We start from the raw sequence: 18,826 nt of genomic DNA on the forward strand, positions 1-18,826 counted from the left end.
GCTACTTGGGTAGGGCCCCCTCTTTTGTTATTCCAAGTGAGGATTCCATTGCTTGTTTCTATATCAACCAATTTCATATTGGTGATGAAGTTCTGGAAGGCAACTGAGTCTCTACCGAGTGTTCTAGTACCTCCTTTCTTCTCCAGGAGTGATTTTGTTATGTTAAAATCACCTCCAAGAATCCAGGGTAGAGCTCGGTATCTCTTCTTCATATCCTCCAGTGTTGTGAGGAGTCGAAATTTGTCCTCCATTGGCTGCAGACCATAGACATTGGTGATTATGTAACATTTTCTATCATCCACTGGTTGGAAAATTAGAGAAAGGTGATGTCTGGATGCCTCCACATCAATCACACCAAATTTCTCTGGATACCATAGGCTGAGAATGCCACCAACAGCTTTATTTGCCTTAAATTCAAGGTATTCATATCTATTTAACAATTTGCTATGTTTTTCACGGATCTTCTCCACTGAGCATTTTGTTTCTTGTATGAATATTATGTCAGGATTTTCCTCTCTGATCCTTTTACTTAGATTCCTCTATTTTCTTCAGCTCCCTAGTCCTCTAATGTTCTAGGTTGTGATTTTCATTGAGGTGGGGTTATAAGGGAGTAACTAGAAAGGTATTTCATCCTTCCTGAGTCAGTCATGAGTTTTCCACACTCTAATTGTAGTTCTTTCTCTATTTTTCTTCCCCTCCTCTTGCCTGGATTCATTGTTAGTTTTCCTGTTATTAATCCTATTGAGGAAGTCCCTTTGTTTTCCTAGTTTTCATGTCCTCTTTTGGATGTTGTAGGTATTTGATGTCACTTGTTAAGGAATATCTATTGGACTTTGTCCACATCCTTCTGAGGGATGGAGTTTATTCCTAGGTTTCCTCCTTGTTCTAGAAACTTTTCCAGCTCTAGGTTCTCCCTTTCTAGGATCTCCTGTAAGTCTTGATCCTCTATACCACTTTCACTTTGAGTCATTTCCTAGTCTTTTTCTATTTCCATGTTACTCAAAGGGTCCATCGTATGTTCATTCTGTTCCTAAATGAACTCCCTACTGGTCTCTTTTCCTTTCCCCCTTCCTGTCTTATTCTCTGTACTCTATTGATCCCCTTCTTCTGCTTCTTTTTCTCCTAAGATCTCAAAACTATTGTAACTTTTTGTTTTGTTATCATTCGCAATAGGGTTCTTTTGTGTCTTCCTTCCCCCTCCTTTTCCTTTTCCTCCTACTTTGGTGAAACCTATCTGGTCTTTCCCTTTGCTGGTATTTAGGTTTTCCTCCCTTCTATTAAGAGGACAGTCTCTGGATAGGTGCCCATGCTCATGACATTTGTGACATCTAAATGGGATATGTTCATAGTCAACTGCTTGAAGCCTCCTCATATATACTTCTAGAATGACCTCATCTGAAAGGGCTCCTGATAGGTCCATCTCCACACAAATACGGTCATAGGATGTATATTTTCCCCGTAGGGTTGCCTCTGAAAATTTTAAGAAATGACCTAATTTATTGCCTATAGCTTTTAACGACTCTGGCATCCAGTAATCTAAAGGTAAGGAGTATAGTCCAATCCATACTGTACTGAAGTGAAGGTTTCTCGTTCTGGCATGAAGTTCATCGTCCATGGCTGCATATAGAGACCAACAGCTGCAAAGAAGTATGGTCCTCCTTCAAAAATCCTGTCTCTGTCTTCCATGTTCGTAAACACCAATGTAAAAAAACCTTTCGATCCAAGGTCTATATTTAACTCCCCCTTTGGTTTCCAATTTTATTTTATCCAGGTGTACAACGCTTTCTCTGATGGCCAGATTCCCATAAATTTGCATATGATGGCATAGTTTTCCATGTGATCCTTGCGTGCTTGCAAAGATGGATCATTCAGAATAACCCAAGGTTTGTTTATGGTCTTCGGTTTATAGGGCCCCATCTTGGATCTGTTCTCTGTTCCCTGACCTCTGTCTTCCTCTTTCTCCTCCTAACAGTCTTCTTCATGGGCCCCTTGTTCTGCGTGGGTTTTGCTGCCTTCTACTTCTGAGTTTCGGCGTTTTTTGCCTTGACCTCCAAGGGTTGTGGAGGTTTGTTCTTTTTCCCTCCTCTTCCTCTGTTCACTACCATATTACTATAGGAGGGAGTGGAGGTCCCTCCTCCCTGCCACTCCCTCCTCCTTGTGCCTCCATGGGTTCCTGATGCCCTCTATCACTTGCTTAGTTAAACCCTAGAACTCTCTCTATTTTTCGCCCCCTAAGGATGGGCAATTTTCTTCTCTGATAGAGGACAATTTCAATTCATTATGGCTGAATCATCACTCCTAGGCTCAAAATAAATTATTCACTAAATACCACTTAGGATTTTCCTTTTACCCTTGCAAGACTTCTCAACAATTTGGGTTAATGGACAAATTTATGAAATTGATAATACAATGATGATTTTCTTGATTGCCACATGCAATGAACTTCGTCAATGGATCTAAACTCTTTGAAATGTAATGATTGATATGTATGTAATTATATTTTCTTTATGTAATTATAGTAGGTTTTCTTTCCTTGCATTTTCTTTCCCCAATAGGTTAAGGTTTCCATTTCGAGCATTTCCATTTCTGCAATTAGTTTAGGATTTGATTTCATTACGTTCACTCCATTACATCATGAAAGTGAAAGAAGGACACATTCTATGTTTCACATATAGTGTCGATACCTCTTAAGTTTGTACAAACCCCTGGGTGATAATGGAAGTTGGTAGCCTTGGGGTATACAAAATTCTTGTTGCAATATTGAGGCTCATCAAAAGGTATGTTACCATTCCTTTTCTTTTCGACTTGATTTATGTGAAGGTATGAATATGATAATCATTAGAGATAGTATATATTTGGTAGATAAGTTATCTTGTAGATCTTGGGTACATATTTGGAATTATTCTCTCAACCAAAAGCAAAAATCCATATTAATAGTAGGCTCTTTTTTTAGGCATGCAAATAGAGTAAACAATGTAAACTTTGAAACGGGAACTATAAACTCAAAATGGGAACTCTGACCCAAAAACCCCAAAAGAACCACAAAAACAGTGCTCAAAACGAAAAGTGTTTATACTGGAATGATGTTTTTTTTTTTAGGTGTCAATTTTGTGGCTGTTTTAAAAATGGCAGTGACTACGAAATTTTCTACGAAATTTTCCTGCAAAATATAGCTTCAAAACGAAAGTGTTGATACTGGAATAATGATTTTTTTTTTTAGGGTCAATTTTCATACTTTTTAAACAATGCTAATAAAACCAATTTTTTATGTCTCAAACAAAGTTAAATTTTAAGGAAAAACACATTAATGTTTCTGGTAGAATATCATTTTTCTTTCCTAAGTATAAATTTAACATGTTTCCAACCACAAAACTAAAAAAACATGACATTATGAACAAATTATATCACTGAATGAATTCAAAAGTCTTTATTTGTACACTGAATAAAACAGACATTATATCTCTAATTTGATATTGCATTGTAGATATTTAAACAATAAAATTTATCATACTTAAGACATATAATCCAACAACATAAAAATGCTTCATAACTTCTCATTTAACAAAATATGGAAAACATTAATTTTATTTGAAGATACGATGCATACATCAGTTATATAAACTGTCTTAAACAATTATTCAAAATCACTCATATTTTCTTGCACACCATTAGAATTCACATCTTCAGATGAGTGACTGGATGCTGACAAAGATGTTCCATATTCTTCTCTGTCATCAACTAGTGCCCCATCTGAGTCCACATGCATGCCCAAGATTCCATGTTTCAAAAGTCTTCTAGATCTACGACTGGTTTCAGCAGAGTCCCATGTCAACACTGTTCCTTCTGGTAACAACCTTTTCAGAATCTCTGTCGTCTTGAAGTGAAGAGTTCCTCTCTTTGTTAAATTGAAGTCATAAACAAGTATGTCAATATCCTTCAATTGTAATATGTCTGTGCGGTGGCGATTTATATTTGTACCCTTTCTTTTTCTTTTTCCACCATTTTTTTTGTCAACTACCATCTCTTGCTTATACACACCATTGAATGGGTGTGTATTTGTGGCATACCAATGTACTTCAGCACCTGTAACATCCTCAATTTCTGTAAAGACCTTTATAACTTTAGCAACCCAAAATGGATAGCCATTGGGATCTCCATCTGCTAGCACTGCAATCATGCAACCCTCCTTAATATCCTGTACTGAACCCCTATAAAGGTCTTCCATGGCTTCACGTTGTGCACGAGATCTTCTGGAACCTATATACATCTCTCTTTCCTCTGCCTGTGAAGAATTAATAATACCTTGAGATTGTTGCTGTTCAACGATGTTTACTTCCTCATGTTCATTCGACACATTTTGTGGCCAAATAAATGGATTTTTCAAAGGTATATCTTCATTTATTATTGTCGAAATGAGATCACTTTGATTATTGAAAAATGACTCCCACCAAACTGAATCAGCAATGTCAAAGTACTCATATGTATATCTAATACATTTTTTAATTTCTTCCAGGCAATCAGAATAATTTATAGCCCTGTTCTGTCTACGTGCATTTTGAACTTCACCAACTGATTGTAATAACAATATTTTTGATGCAAATATTGGATGATCTGGAATGAACTTCAAAAATTGCAATCCTGATGACGGTGCCCACTTTGTAGTAGTTGAATACGTCTTGCCCCATATTAGTGTTTTCCCATCAATTTTTTTGATACGAAATTGATGTTGGAAGCTAATGTCATTAAGTTGTTCAATGCATTTCCCCTCACCATATGATCCCAGAATAAACCTTTGCATGTCAACAGTTTCTTCCAACACTTCAAAAGCAGGCTCTGGCATGTATGATTTCTTAATACATTCAATCAGTGATGGCAAGCTCCCAACTTCCTTCCTCCTCAATGTGACTGAAAAACGACTGAACATCTGATCAATATGGTCATGAGTGTGCCCAACAAGAAGGAAAACAACCTTTACCTTTTGAAAAATTCTCAATTCAACAAGCATGTTCAGATACCCAAAAACAACCTGATTTTTGTTTTCACGGCAAGTGTTGTCCAATTGTAGATACAAAACTTCAGGAAGATTACCAGACCAATGAGAAATCACATCATGAATTATGGTTATGGTCAGATTTGCATCATTATGAATATTTGGAGCTGTGAAGTACACCCTTGGCAACATTTTCCCATTGAAGACCATACAACCAACCAAGTGAAATTGAACAAAATTTTCCTCTTGTAGATTTTTGGGTGTGCGAACAAAATGTGGTAAAAGTGTTTTCTTTTGGTCCATACCATCAATTATCAAACCCAAATATTTATTTGGATTATCATAACACTTCTTTCGATGCTTGTACAACTTCTTCCTTTCATTTGTTTGTTGTTCACGATGCTCCTAAAGTTATTTGACAATTAAATCTACACAACATAAAAGAAATTCATTAAGAAATATGTTCTCATAGTTGATGACTATACAATTTTAAAAGTAAAAGTTATGAACACTTACCTCTTTCTGAGCCTTCACATTTGTCCCTTTTTGATTTAAGAGAAGCACATGTACTTCAAATCCCCATCCCTGTCCTCTTAGGAATACGAACATTATTGAATTCTTTCTTCCATATCTTCACAAAATATTGATATGTAATAAAGTGGCCCTGTCCCTCAGCACTTTCTGCATATTCTTTGTATAAGTTGTAGATTTCTCGTCTTGAAAAATTATCTAGAATATGTATTGTCTCTCTATTTGGCATACACTCTCCATGCTTTGAAAAGAAATATTTCATCCATGACATTGCAGTATTTGATAATGGCCCAAACTGTCTTTTATAACGTACTTCTGAATAAAATGTGGGATCCTTTTCCAAATTTTCTTGAATTCTCGAGAGACGAAAATTCCCAAGTGAATGAAACATTTTGAAAGCTTTTCTACACAATAAAAAATTCCTAATATGATAATCATAACCTGACAATGTAGATTGCATGCAGCCAACTAAATATGAGTTTTGCATGCTTTTATTCATTGACAAATATCTCTTCCTGCTTTCTAATGCAAATGTGAAATCCATACGTTTCAAGCAATTTTTTTGGCAACATTCACTTGAAATGAGAGCGCTGATAGAACTTCTTCTCCTCAGATATTCTGCTCTACCCCTTGTATAACTAGAATAGCTTGCATTGATACGAAAAGGTCTGCTCCTACTCCTCGATACAATATTTCTTGGCAACATCTTCATCATTGGATCATCATTTTTATAAGGATTTTCATCATCATTAAGAGGAATGTTATCCACACTATGATCAGCTCTGATTTTCAAATTTTGACTGAGAGGATACCCTTCATCTTCCCCTTCTTCAGTGCTACTATCATAGTCCTTAGAATTCAGAGTAAATGGAAAATCTGACTCGATGTTTAATGGATATTCTTCCTCATGTACATTGTCAGCGCTACTCTCATAGTCCATAGAATTAGGACTATGTTGAAAATGTGGCTGTTTACTTATTGAAGATGCTACATCCTGTCCTTTGTCACTGCTACTTTTATACTGATTAGAATTATGACTAACTGCATCATCATGTTCTTCATCACTGCTGCTCTCATAGTCCTTAGAATCAGGACTAAGAGGACATTGTGATACTCCAATGTTTTGAAAATCATCATCCCGCGCTTCATCACCGCTGCTCTCATAGTCCTTAGAATCAGGACTAAGAGGACATTGTGATACTCCAATGTTTTGAAAATCATCATCCCGCGCTTCATCACCGCTGCTCTCATAGTCCTTAGAATCAGGACTAAGAGGACATTGTGATACTCCAATGTTTTGAAAATCATCATCCCGCGCTTCATCACCGCTGCTCTCATAGTCCTTAGAATCAAGACTAAGAGGACATTGTGATACTCCAATCTTTTGAAAATCATCATCCCGCGCTTCATCACCGCTGCTCTCATAGTCCTTAGAATCAGGACTAACTGGACACTGTGACACTCCATACTTTTGAAATTCATCATCATGCTCTTCATCACCGCTGCTCTCATAGTGCTTAGAATTAGGACTAAGAGGACATTGTGATACTCCAATCTTTTTGAAAATCATCATCCCGCGCTTCATCACCACTGCTCTCATAGTCCTTAGAATCAGGACTAACTGGACACTGTGACACTCCATACTTTTGAAATTCATCATCATGCTCTTCATCACTGCTGCTCTCATAGTCCTTAGAATTAGGACTAAGTGGACACTTTGACACTCCATTTTTTTGAAATTCATTATCACATTCATCATCACTGCTGCTCTCATAGTCCTTAGAATTAGGACTAAGTGGACACTTTGACACTCCATTATTTTGAAATTCGCCATCATGCACATCAAAATGGCTGCTCTCATAGTCTTCAGAATTAGGACTAAGTGGACATCGTGACCCTCCATTCTTTTGAACTTCACCATCACACTCTTCAAAACTGCTACTCTCATAGTCCTTAGAATTAGGACTAAGTGGACATTGTGACACCCCATTCTTTTGAACTTCACCATCATGCTCCTCATCACCGTTGCTTTCATAGTCCTTAGAATTTGGACTAAGTGGAATATGTGACTCTTTATTAATTTGAAATTCTCCATCCCCTCTTTCATCAGTGCTGCTCTTGTAGTCTTTAGAATCGGGACTAAGTGGAAGAATTGACTTTCTATTCATAGTGGAAGAATTCCTGCTATATTCATCAATATGAATAGAGTTGTTACGCGATGAAGATGTTGATGGTGTATAAACCGAAACTTCACCATCAGAGCAATCCATCACTTTCAAATAGAAAATGTTGAATGATACAAATGGAGTCTCCTAAGAATATTATATAGCTTGAAGAATGAAATATTCCCTCCAAAGTTATTCCCTCCAAAAATTTTCGCGAAAATATTTCCCTCCAAAAATTTTCGCCAAAATATTTCCCTCCAAAAGTTTGTTAGATTTATTTACCTTTATTATTTTATTCTACAATTGATTGAAAAACGTAAACTAATTTTTTTTTATGAAATAAATCACTAAAATTCAAATTGTAAATCACAACTTGTACATTAATTATTCTAATAGTTAAAGTATATAATATTTACTTAACAATTTTTTTTTTTAATTTTTATAATATATTCTCAAACAAATTAATCCCACATTCAATCCATTGTAAAACTACTCTACAATATTCGCTCTATAATAATGTAAAACAAACTATCCCACATTAATCGTATGGAAAAACATCTTCGTAATTTCACTTATATAATAAATTTCACTATCACTATTACTCGCCTCACATCTAGGTTTTCTGAAGTCCCTTGGAAGACTCGTGAATTTGTGGAGCAGCGATATTGCTATCAACAATATATACAACGAAGAATTGTCGCAATTGAAAGGTAAGTTCTATTATTTTTTCGAAATTTTCATATTAAATGACTTTAATGAAGAATAATTTTTTTTTTTAAATTAAAAAATTTTCCAAGCCAAATTTTAATATTGCTATCTACCTCACCCCGCCCGCCACACCTCCCCCCTTCTCCAACACCTGCCCCACCCCCCCCATATTTTTTTTTTAAATTAAAAAATTTTCGGAGCCCGCCCCACCCCGGGCCCACCCGGCACCCCGCCCCCACCCCGCGCACGGCCCAACCCTGCCCGCCCCTCCCCCTCCCCGGCACCCCCGCCCACCCCTCCCCCACCCGGCGCACGACCCACCCGGCGCACCGCCCCACCTCCCCCGCCCCCTCCCCAGCACCCCCGGCCCGCCCCTCCTCCATATGGCGCACGGCCCACCCAGCACCTACCCCCGCCCTGGCCCACCGGGCGCCCCACCCTCCGTCCCTTTCCCCACCCCGGCCGGGCCGCCCCACCGCCCTCCCCCTCCCCCTCCCCCTCCCCGCCCCGGCCGGGCTGGCCACCCCTTCCCGGGCCGCCCCCTCCCCCCACCCGGCCAACCCTGCCCAGGCCGCCCAACCCCCTTCCCCCTCCCCCTCCCTCCCCCGGCCGGCCGCCGCCCGGGCCGCCCCACCCTCCTCCCTCCCTCGCCCAGCCAACCCCGCCCCCCTCCCTCCCCCGCCTGGCCAACCCCGCCCGGGCTGCCTCACCCCCCTCCCTCCCCCTCCCCCCGCCGGCCCGACCCGCCCGGCCAACCCCGCCCCCCTCCCTCCCCCGCCCGGCAGCCCCGCCCGGGCCACCCCACCCCCCTCCCTCCCCCTCCCCCAGCCGCCCCCCCCCGACCGGGCCGCCCCACCCCCCTCCCCCGCCCGGGCCGCCCCACCCCTGCCCCTCCCGCGCCCCCTCCCCGGCCCCGCCCCACCCCTCCCGCCCCTCCCCCTCCTGCGCCCCCTCCCCGGCCCCGCCGCCCACCCCGCCCGCCCCCTCCGCCCGCACATGGCCACCCCCGGGCCGCCCCGCCCCGCCCGAGGGGCGGAGCGTCAATTCCCGGAATCGACGCTCCGGCCCTTGGGCGGGGCGGGGCGGCCCTGTGTGGGTGGAGGGGCCGGGCGAGGTGAGCGGCGGGGCCGGGGAGGGGGCGGGGAAGGGGGAGGGGCGGGCGGGGTGGCGCGGGGCTGGGGAGGGGGCACGGGAGGGGGAGGGGCGGGAGGGGTGGGGCAGCCCGGGCGGGGGGGCCGGGCGGGGGGGGGGGGCGGGGCGGCCCGGGCGGGGGTGGCCGGGCGGGGGAGGGAGGGGGAGGGGTTGGGGCGGCCTGGGCGGTGGTGGCCCGGCGGGGGAGGGAGGGGGAGGGGGGTGGGGCAGCCCGAGCGGGGGGGACGGGCAGGGGAGGGGGGTGTGGCGGCCCGGGCTGGGGAGGGAGGGGGAGGGGGGTTGGGCGGCCCGAGCGGGGGTGGCCGGGGCGGGGCAGCTCGGCTGGGGGAGGGAGGGGAAGGGAAGGGGGAGGGGGGTGGGGCGGCCCGGATGGGGATGGCCGGGGGCGGGAAGGGGGAGGGGGGTGGGGCGGGTGGGGGGGGCGGCCCGGCCGGGGGAGGGAGGGGAAGGGGGAGGGGGCGGGTGGGGCGGCCCGGTCGGGGGAGGGAGGGGAAGGGAAGGGGGTGGGGCGGGGCAGTCGGGGGAGGGAGGGGAAGGGAAGGGGGAGGGGGCGGGTGGGGTGGGCCGGCCCGGCAGGGGGAGGGGGGGGGTGGGGCGGCTCGGGCGGGGGGGTGGGCGGAGGGGGAGGGGGGTGGGGGGGCCCGGGGATGGGCTGGGGGGCGGGGCGGGGGAGGGGAAGGGCAATTTTGATTATACAAATAAAAATTTTATGGTATATTTTTGTTGTTAATTTAAGTTAATATGTTTTTTTATTTACTAATTTATGTGTTTTTTTTTAGGAAAATGGCATCAAGGAAAATTTCTGTGAATCTTTCTGCACCAAGGAGTCTTAAAGGTGTATCTTCAAAAAACATTGGTGAACGAACTCCACCTGAGCTCATACCTACAAATATTTCAAGTGCTTTAAGTGATAAGAAGCTAATCTCAGATTGGAAAAGTTCAAAAGAGGTGAAATTTCCATCAAGAGCCTGGTATGTGAAAGAAAGAGAGAGCACAACTGTGAATATATATCTATACATTGATACATGCAATAATAATGAAAATTTGGAGGTGATGGGAAAAGTCATAGATATGTGTTCGGTACCAAACACTGAAGTTGTTTACATACTTACAAAAGCTGCCAAGTCACATGAAAGGATTAAATACCGACTATCATATTCATTATATGACAGGAGAGAGGTATCTACAAAGTTGTGTAAACAAATCATAAATGATATGACACAAAACATGGTAAGTATTGTTATTTGTATTTTTATTTTGCGTTTTGAAAATGTCTCGCTATATTTTTTAACTTTGTTTATATTAACATATGATATTTTGTTTGGCAGAATTTTGTTGAAAGCTGTTCAATTATGTTGGGAGGCATTCATTTCATAGAGCATGATATCAAGAATGTTGTCAGCCATTTTTACTCAGTGTCAGAAGAAGATATGCAAAACATGGAAAATGTAGTAATTGATGATGCTACAAAACTACATCCAAAGAATCAGAAAAAAAGGCCTCTGGTGGATAAATCTAGCAAGTGTAAACAAGTTACTTTTGAGGACAATGAAGTTGAAATTGACAATGAAGCATATGTTGCCATTACTGAAGATGACATTGAAATTGCGGAAGGTCGTAAAAGACCAAAAGTAACAATGCCCAAGAATAGATCTCTTGAGAATGTTAAGACGATAAAAAGTAGAGTTGAAGATCTTGAAGTAGTCATTACCAGCAGTCAAGAACCTAGTGAAACTTCAAAAGAAAGCAGAGAAATCATTACACCAGGAGCTGATTTAGGTGATGGCATTATCAAAACAAAACAAAATGCCATTCGACAGAATTTGACAAAGAGAAACTTAATTGGTGGTGGTCGTACATTTCAGTTAAATGTCAGACAAACCTATAAGGCAAGTGAAGGACAATGCCAATATCAAGTCAGAAAGCCACATCATCTACATGTTCACAACTTGAAGACATTGATGAGGTACAATCCATATGCTCATGTGGTTAGTTATGTGCTTCTTGTTGATCCACCTCAAGTTCCCAACAAAGAAGCATTTGATAAGTAAAAATGTTTTGAATACAATTATTATGTGCTTGGGGGGAACCATTCTATTGAAGCTCAAAGACAATTGATGGAGGAATATCCTAATAACCCACGTTTTGAAACAATGAAATGTATCATTTATGCTGGTTTAAATGAAACAGAAGCAAAGTTAGTGGCATGGGATCATAATTCAGATAATGAATATAGGATGTCTATGACTTTGATCCAAAAGGTTAGATTTATTCATAGTGAATTCCTAGAAAAATGTGGTGGGGATAAGATCAATATTACTGCAGATTTCCGAAAGGAATGTTGTATGGAAATAGGCTATCAAATTGAAAATAAATGCAATTCAAAAAGTGGAAAAGACAACAGATCTAGCGATTTATTCAGAGGTGTTGATAACATTTTCCAATTGGCATTTAGAACTGGAGATATTTGGAATTTGATTGATGACATTTTTAGCATGTGGGAAGACATTCGCATTAAAAACCAGAGGGTCAGAAAGTCTAAGCCATTGATATGTAGCAACAATAAATCAGCGCCTGAACTGAAGCAACTTCCAGACGATATGACCATCACGCCTTGGAGGGAGATGCAAGGAGTGAAAGATGAAAAAATTGTCAAAACAATATTATCTCGTGTGAAGTCGGGGGAATTATCATTGGAAGAAATGTCTGAAGAATTTCAAAAGTAAGTTTGCTGAATTATTTTTACTTATTTCCAGGATTATAGTTATCTTTTAAATAAAACATGTTGTTATTGGTAGTATTTGTTATACATATCATTATATTAACTTTTTCTTACTTTATCTATGCAGTCACAAAGTTTACATGAAAATTCAGGAACAAATGGTTAAATTGTTGAATGAAGATAGTTGGGATGATGTTGTACGCAACTATCCAGATTCAAGTTCTACATCAACATTGAAAGCTTTTTATCTTGCATTTAAAAAGGTAACTTGATTTATACATTTAGTTTTTATCATCTGTGTACTATTTTTAATTTAAAACTTACACATACATTTGTTTGTTTGGTAAAAGATGAAGAAAGAAGATAATGGAGGACCAAACAGTTTCAAGACTTTTATTGAAAAAATAAAGATTGAAAGACTGAGAAAGCAACGTATTAAGAATGTTGAACTTGATCCAACTCTTAATCATTTCATTTGGAATGGGCTAGACACTATTCAATATCAAGTAATAGAAGGCGACTGTGAAGACATTGCGAAACTCGTACCAAAAAGGAATTATGCCCTGCTTATTGCAAATATTCCCCATGGTTTCAATATTCTAAACATTTGCTATGATATTGACCCTTATACTTATCAAGCTTTTAATAAAGTGGTGGCGGGATTTAAGGAAGTGACGTCATCACCATTATGGAGATTTGTGACATTTCATTCAGACACACAATTGGCAATGTTATTGTCAAGCTTCAAGGGGAAAACAAATTCAAGGATGCAGCTTACATGGTAAGATGTTTAAAGGTATATTTGATTAATGTTGAAAAAATATTTTATGTACAAGTTAATTGAACTTTTACTATTTTATGTTACAGGCAAAAGTCAAATCTTCTTGACAATGAAGATCAACAATTTATAAATGACTGTGAGTTCATTCATATTGATAGTTGGGCAAAAGATGATAGCCATATGTCTATGATTTTTAATCGGGTGGACAAAAAGAGTCATAGCCAAATACTGACTTATGATGCTTTTGTGAGAAAACTAACATATGAAGACAAAGAAATGAAAGGAGAGATAGCTAACATTTATCAGAAACCACAATTATTGATTAACTATCTTATAGACATATGTTCAAATGAAGGAGATTGGGTTCTGGATTTATTTTCTGGCTCAGGTACGTTTTGCCACATGGAATTGAATTTCAATATGTTCTTTTTTTTTAATTAATATGTCATTGTACTAATTTACTTCATTATTTTTTTGTGCTTGATAATTAGGTACAACACTAGCATGCTGCCTTCAAAAAGGAAGAAATTGCATTGCAATTGAGAAAGATCCATTACAATGCAATTTCATTCAGCAAAGAATTAATGCTCTTCAATTTCTTCCAGATGCAATGCAAGAAATTGGGTTGAAGAAAGGGGACTTTAGTGAATCACGTGTGGCAAAAAAGGCAAAGGAACCCCATCCACCATTACATGGAATGTATGGAAAGACATATATTGTGGGATTTGTAGACATGAAAGACCCATTAGAAGAGGAAAATGAGCAAAATGAGCATAATGAAACAGAAAATATTGTGGAAGAGGACAATGATGAAACTCTAGAGGACGAAGAGTTTGGATTACGTGACATTGTTGATTAAATTTAAGTTATGCTTGTAACTCAAGCATTGCAATGTTTTGACTTTGACATTTTATGAGAAGAATAAACACTCAATTAGGGTTGTTATACGTTCAATATTGGTAATATGTGATTTTTGCATTGATTTTTAAGTTAATCATTATTTTTTGAAAAAAAAGTAGTTATTATTATCTTTTTGACATGAAATTCATAAAAAAAACTATTATTTGACCATTTTTAGTTAATATTTTTGTATAAAAATTGTGATTTTGACATGTTAATTCTAGCAAAAAATTATCAAAACGTTTAGTTTTTTTGTTATATTTATGTTAAAAATGGTTATTTTTTATGTCCATTGTTAAAAAATGATGTTTTTTAGAAACAATTATTTCATGTGGATTGAAAAATTAATTAAGGATGTCTAAATATGTAGATTATCTAAAATTCAAACTATCGACTTTCTAATTTAAAAACGCAAAACAATAAAAACCCCACTAAAAAAAAAAAATTAAGATAGAGAACAAGAAAATATGAATACAATGACGACTTCAAAAACTATCAAATTTAGAAAATAATTTTTTACATTTCACACACTAGAAAATTTAAAGTCAAAAAATAGGTCTTTTAAAAAAAGGATGTGATGCAGAATACTCACTTTTTAAAATCAGAATGAAAATCACTACCATTCACTACCATTGTAGAACTTAATGCACATGAAAAAAATTAAAGTTCCAAAAACCATGTTCTTAAAAAAACATGTGTATTCTGCATCAACACTTTTGAAAATCGGGTCATTTTTTTGCCACCTCTACAAAATGGGTAGCAGTATCAGTTCCCGTTTCAAAGTTTACATTGTTAGTAGCTTAGCAATAGAATAAAAAGAGTTTGAAATTAAGGAAAATTTCATGGAAATTTTCTTAAATGAATGAAAATAGTGAGGAAACCTAAATATATATGTAAGATTAAAATTATACCTAACTAGGTTGAAAATTACACAAATATTGATTCTAAGGAAATGAAGAATCTAGATCAAAATCTTATATCCAAGGAACACCAATACCAATATTGTATCTCAAAAATGAAAAAGAAGATATATATTAAATTTTAAAGGTATATAAATGTTTTCAACTTTGATATATTCGACACTAAAAACATCAGTGGAGGATTATACTACAAAAGACTCAACACTACCCCATTCTAAGAATCTACAATCAAAGAAATTAAACTCAAAATTAAAATCAAAGTTTAGATCACTAGTAAGGTCTATAGGAATAGAAAAAATATTACTGGTTATAATGATTGTTACAGACCATTTTGTCACATCCACTTAAAAGGCCTGAAAACTAGATCAATCAACATTGTTGAGCACTTTGTCATTATCCCTTTGCAAATCCCTAAGCATCATCTCTCCAAAAAGTCGGAGTTCCTAGGTCAATTAGCTCAAAAACAATGTTTTTAGCCCCAGCGTACCCTTCATGCATGTCTACATGCAATGGTTACAAGTTGCATAACACAAAATCTTCAATGAACCGCGTGGATTGCTCTACTTTGCAGGTATGATGGTTCTAGAATTTCAGGAGAAATAAGAAATATTTATGAATAATCTTGCTCCAGAATCTTCTAAGGTGGTTATAACGATTTCCCATGGATAAAGATCTCAAATTCATTCTCTAGAGGTATTGTATCTTATATTTTTACCGTATCCTTTTCATATTTGGATTTTAAGCCTAGATTGGTAAATCCTAAACTAGCACTTTTACCCTATAAATCTATTGCCTCCTATAGAGCATGGGTTACCTTTTCGCAATTAATAGTGCCCTCATACTATTGTCTTGAGCTTAAGGAATAATCATCCACTTATGAATTAAGGTTTAGTTTGAATTTTTTCTTTGTGGCAAGTAAGGACAAAGATAATTGGGGAGACATATAAAAATTTAGCATCTATAAATGGTTGTAACCCTTACCTTTATTTATTAATACAAAAAGCACTCTCTTTTTGTATACTTGTGTCATGTTGATGCTTATGTATTTCAATGCCATTTTGACTCATTGATTAGTGACATTAGTTTATGTGATACAGGTATTGTAGTTATCTTCCTTGTTTTAGTCATTGTTACATGTTCTATTTATAGCACGTGGAGAAAGAGTTGGATCTTACAAGTAAAGTGAAGATGAGGACTTACTACCAGTTCCACATAGGTCTATTTCATGTATCCTAATCCCTTTAAGGAAAACATAGATCTTTTATCCATATATTGTTCTAGATTAGACCACTACATCTAGGGAGGTCATTTTTGTCCACACAAGTGAATTTCCCATATAAAAATCTAGCAACCATACTGGGGAAAGAAATTTCCCTTAGTGGTTTCCTTGGTATAATCATTTTTTAACTTTCAAAGCCACCTAAATTGACTTAGTCACACAATCATTGACCTTGAGAAAACAAAATTTTGAGCTTGATAGGGTTTTTGTGTCTTATTTTGAACAAATTAGACCCAATGCATTATTTGTTATGAGACAGAGTGACCTAGCACAATCCATTCTCTCTGGAAGTGTGATGGTTCACACTGGTGCCCATTGTACACATATGATGGTCCTAAAGAATGCTAAAAATTGCATTTATTTGTCTTGTTCTCCATTCTTCTTTAATCCATAAGATTTTCTTGAGTCTTTGAATTTATTTGTGTCTCTGTAAAGCCATCATAGTGTTTACATTTTATTTTGCTACCCTTTGATGGGAGTTTCTTCGATTTTTTCTTTCTTCTTATCAATTAGGTCTTTGCAAATATTTGGCTACATTGTTGATTAGTTAAGTAATTTTTTAGATTACATTTTCATTTTTTGTGATTTACTTTATCAAAGATCTAGTTGCATCTTAGTTTTCATCGCATTTGAAAATCAAGAGGAAAAAAAAATATTATTTGCATTACATATAGAATTTTGAATTTGAATTGGAGCAGTTGCATTGAAAGATTTTTTTAGGAAGTTTTGTTTGTTGCATTATTGTTTGTCTCTTCCCTCTTATAGGTAGATCTTCATAGAACATAAAAGAGTTATTGTTATCATACTAGTTGCATCATAGGGAATTCAGGTGAACTCGTACGTGAGCCTTCAAACTGAAACATAATTGAAGATCAACTTCTAAAATTTACTCAATCAATATAAGGCGAATTTGGAACATGAATGACACAAATAAATGTCTAGGATAGATATTTGTTATGGCATATTAAAACATAGGGGTTTTCGTTACTTGTCTGTGTTACATTTTGGGGGTTGTCATTATTCCATGTATGTAAGTGTATTGTATCATTCTCCACGTATCCTCAAGTATATCAGATTGCACTACACATATGAAAAGTATATCATAATACCTCCTATCATATTGGACACATTAGAAAACACTACCATGGACTACACTTCCATGTACCTCCAGGTATATTTTTCAAGTCCTCTATAGGTTGTTATCCTGGCATAGGTAACTAATTCACCCACCTTTTCCACTGTGATACACCGAACACAACATTCGAGGAGTTTTCTTGCACATACTAGAAACAATATTCCATATTTCGCAGTGACTTGGTAATCCTTATCTTCCTAGTTATCCCTCTGTTTTATTTTATCTTTTGAAGTTTCTAAAATTTATTAATTGATTGTGTAAGAAAACCCTCAAAAACCCCATCCTTCGTGTAGAAGGTAAAGATTTTCTCTAGCTCCCGAGGTAAAACCTAGCTGCCGAAAAAAGAAAAAGACACAAACTACGGAAGATCATACTTCAGAAGCTTCCCCTTATGGAACTAGATCTAAAATCAATCAACTAGAATCATCACTTCCAATAAGTATTGACACCAAAATTATATCCTTACTAGTTGGTGAATCTGACACAGTTGAAACAAAAATCCTTGAAACTTTACTACCTGAGGTTATTTAACCAGAATTTTCCAAATTCAGATACATTACAACCTGAGGTTATATAACTTGTAGGAGCCTCAGCTAACTGAACCTACTACTTCAAGGAATTCCCTTTCTCTTCCTCGATCTTTAACACAACCATATCCCATATATTTTGGTCTCGATAGAGAAAAAATTCCACCTAGTATTTTGAGTGTTGAGGAAATTACAGAAGAGTCTTGACCTTCATCTCCTGTCCATTTACAAGGGACTCATCTTTATCAATCCCATCCCTACCTTACTCCTCATACTCTAATCCAACCTCCTTCACCTAGCACACCTCAATTCAAATCACCTTTGAGTTTCCCTCGGTAAAATTTTTTAGGAAGTTGAACCGTGACTGAGTCAATGACACTTTCTCAACCCATATCTACTATCATGAGTGAGTCAACTAATTTTTCAGCTACTTCTATGTTTATTACTTTGCAAGGAAGCAATTTGTATGGTTGTTTATTGGTACCAACAAGATACCAATGATTGTTTGGAACCTTTTTTGGTGCGTCGACTAACCCATGGACTTCGGCCTTGAAATCCTCATCTGGAATGTTATTTTGGACCTCTTTGATGGTCACATCATAATCTATCCAACATATTACACCCCAATGTAATTTGGACTACAAATATGGCTTGTTTATTAGTGGATTCAGACATATACAACAACATACGCCATCCTAACCTAGGGACTCTCCTCCTAGTGGAAGTTACGTCCATATTCTCCTTGTCCATAGATACGGGGGAAAACTATTATTGGCATATCTTGATCTACTAATCCAATGTCAAAAATGGTGATCTATCTTATTCGAGTCCTCGATTTCCTAGAATGCCTTCTAATTATTGGAATCCTACATTTCCTGTTCAACCTTGTTTGGTTTTGAATCAACTTCCAACTTCTTAAGAAACCTTGGTCACACCCTGGTTCCTACATGCCAACCCATTTAATCCTTACATCAAGATGTCAGATTTTTACCTTAACAAATTAATCTTATCTAGGT

The sequence above is a fragment of the Pinus tabuliformis genome, chromosome 7, assembly GCF_031772625.1.
Source record: "Pinus tabuliformis cultivar Carrire ecotype Pingquan chromosome 7, CPIR1, whole genome shotgun sequence".
Classification (NCBI taxonomy): domain Eukaryota; kingdom Viridiplantae; phylum Streptophyta; class Pinopsida; order Pinales; family Pinaceae; genus Pinus; species Pinus tabuliformis.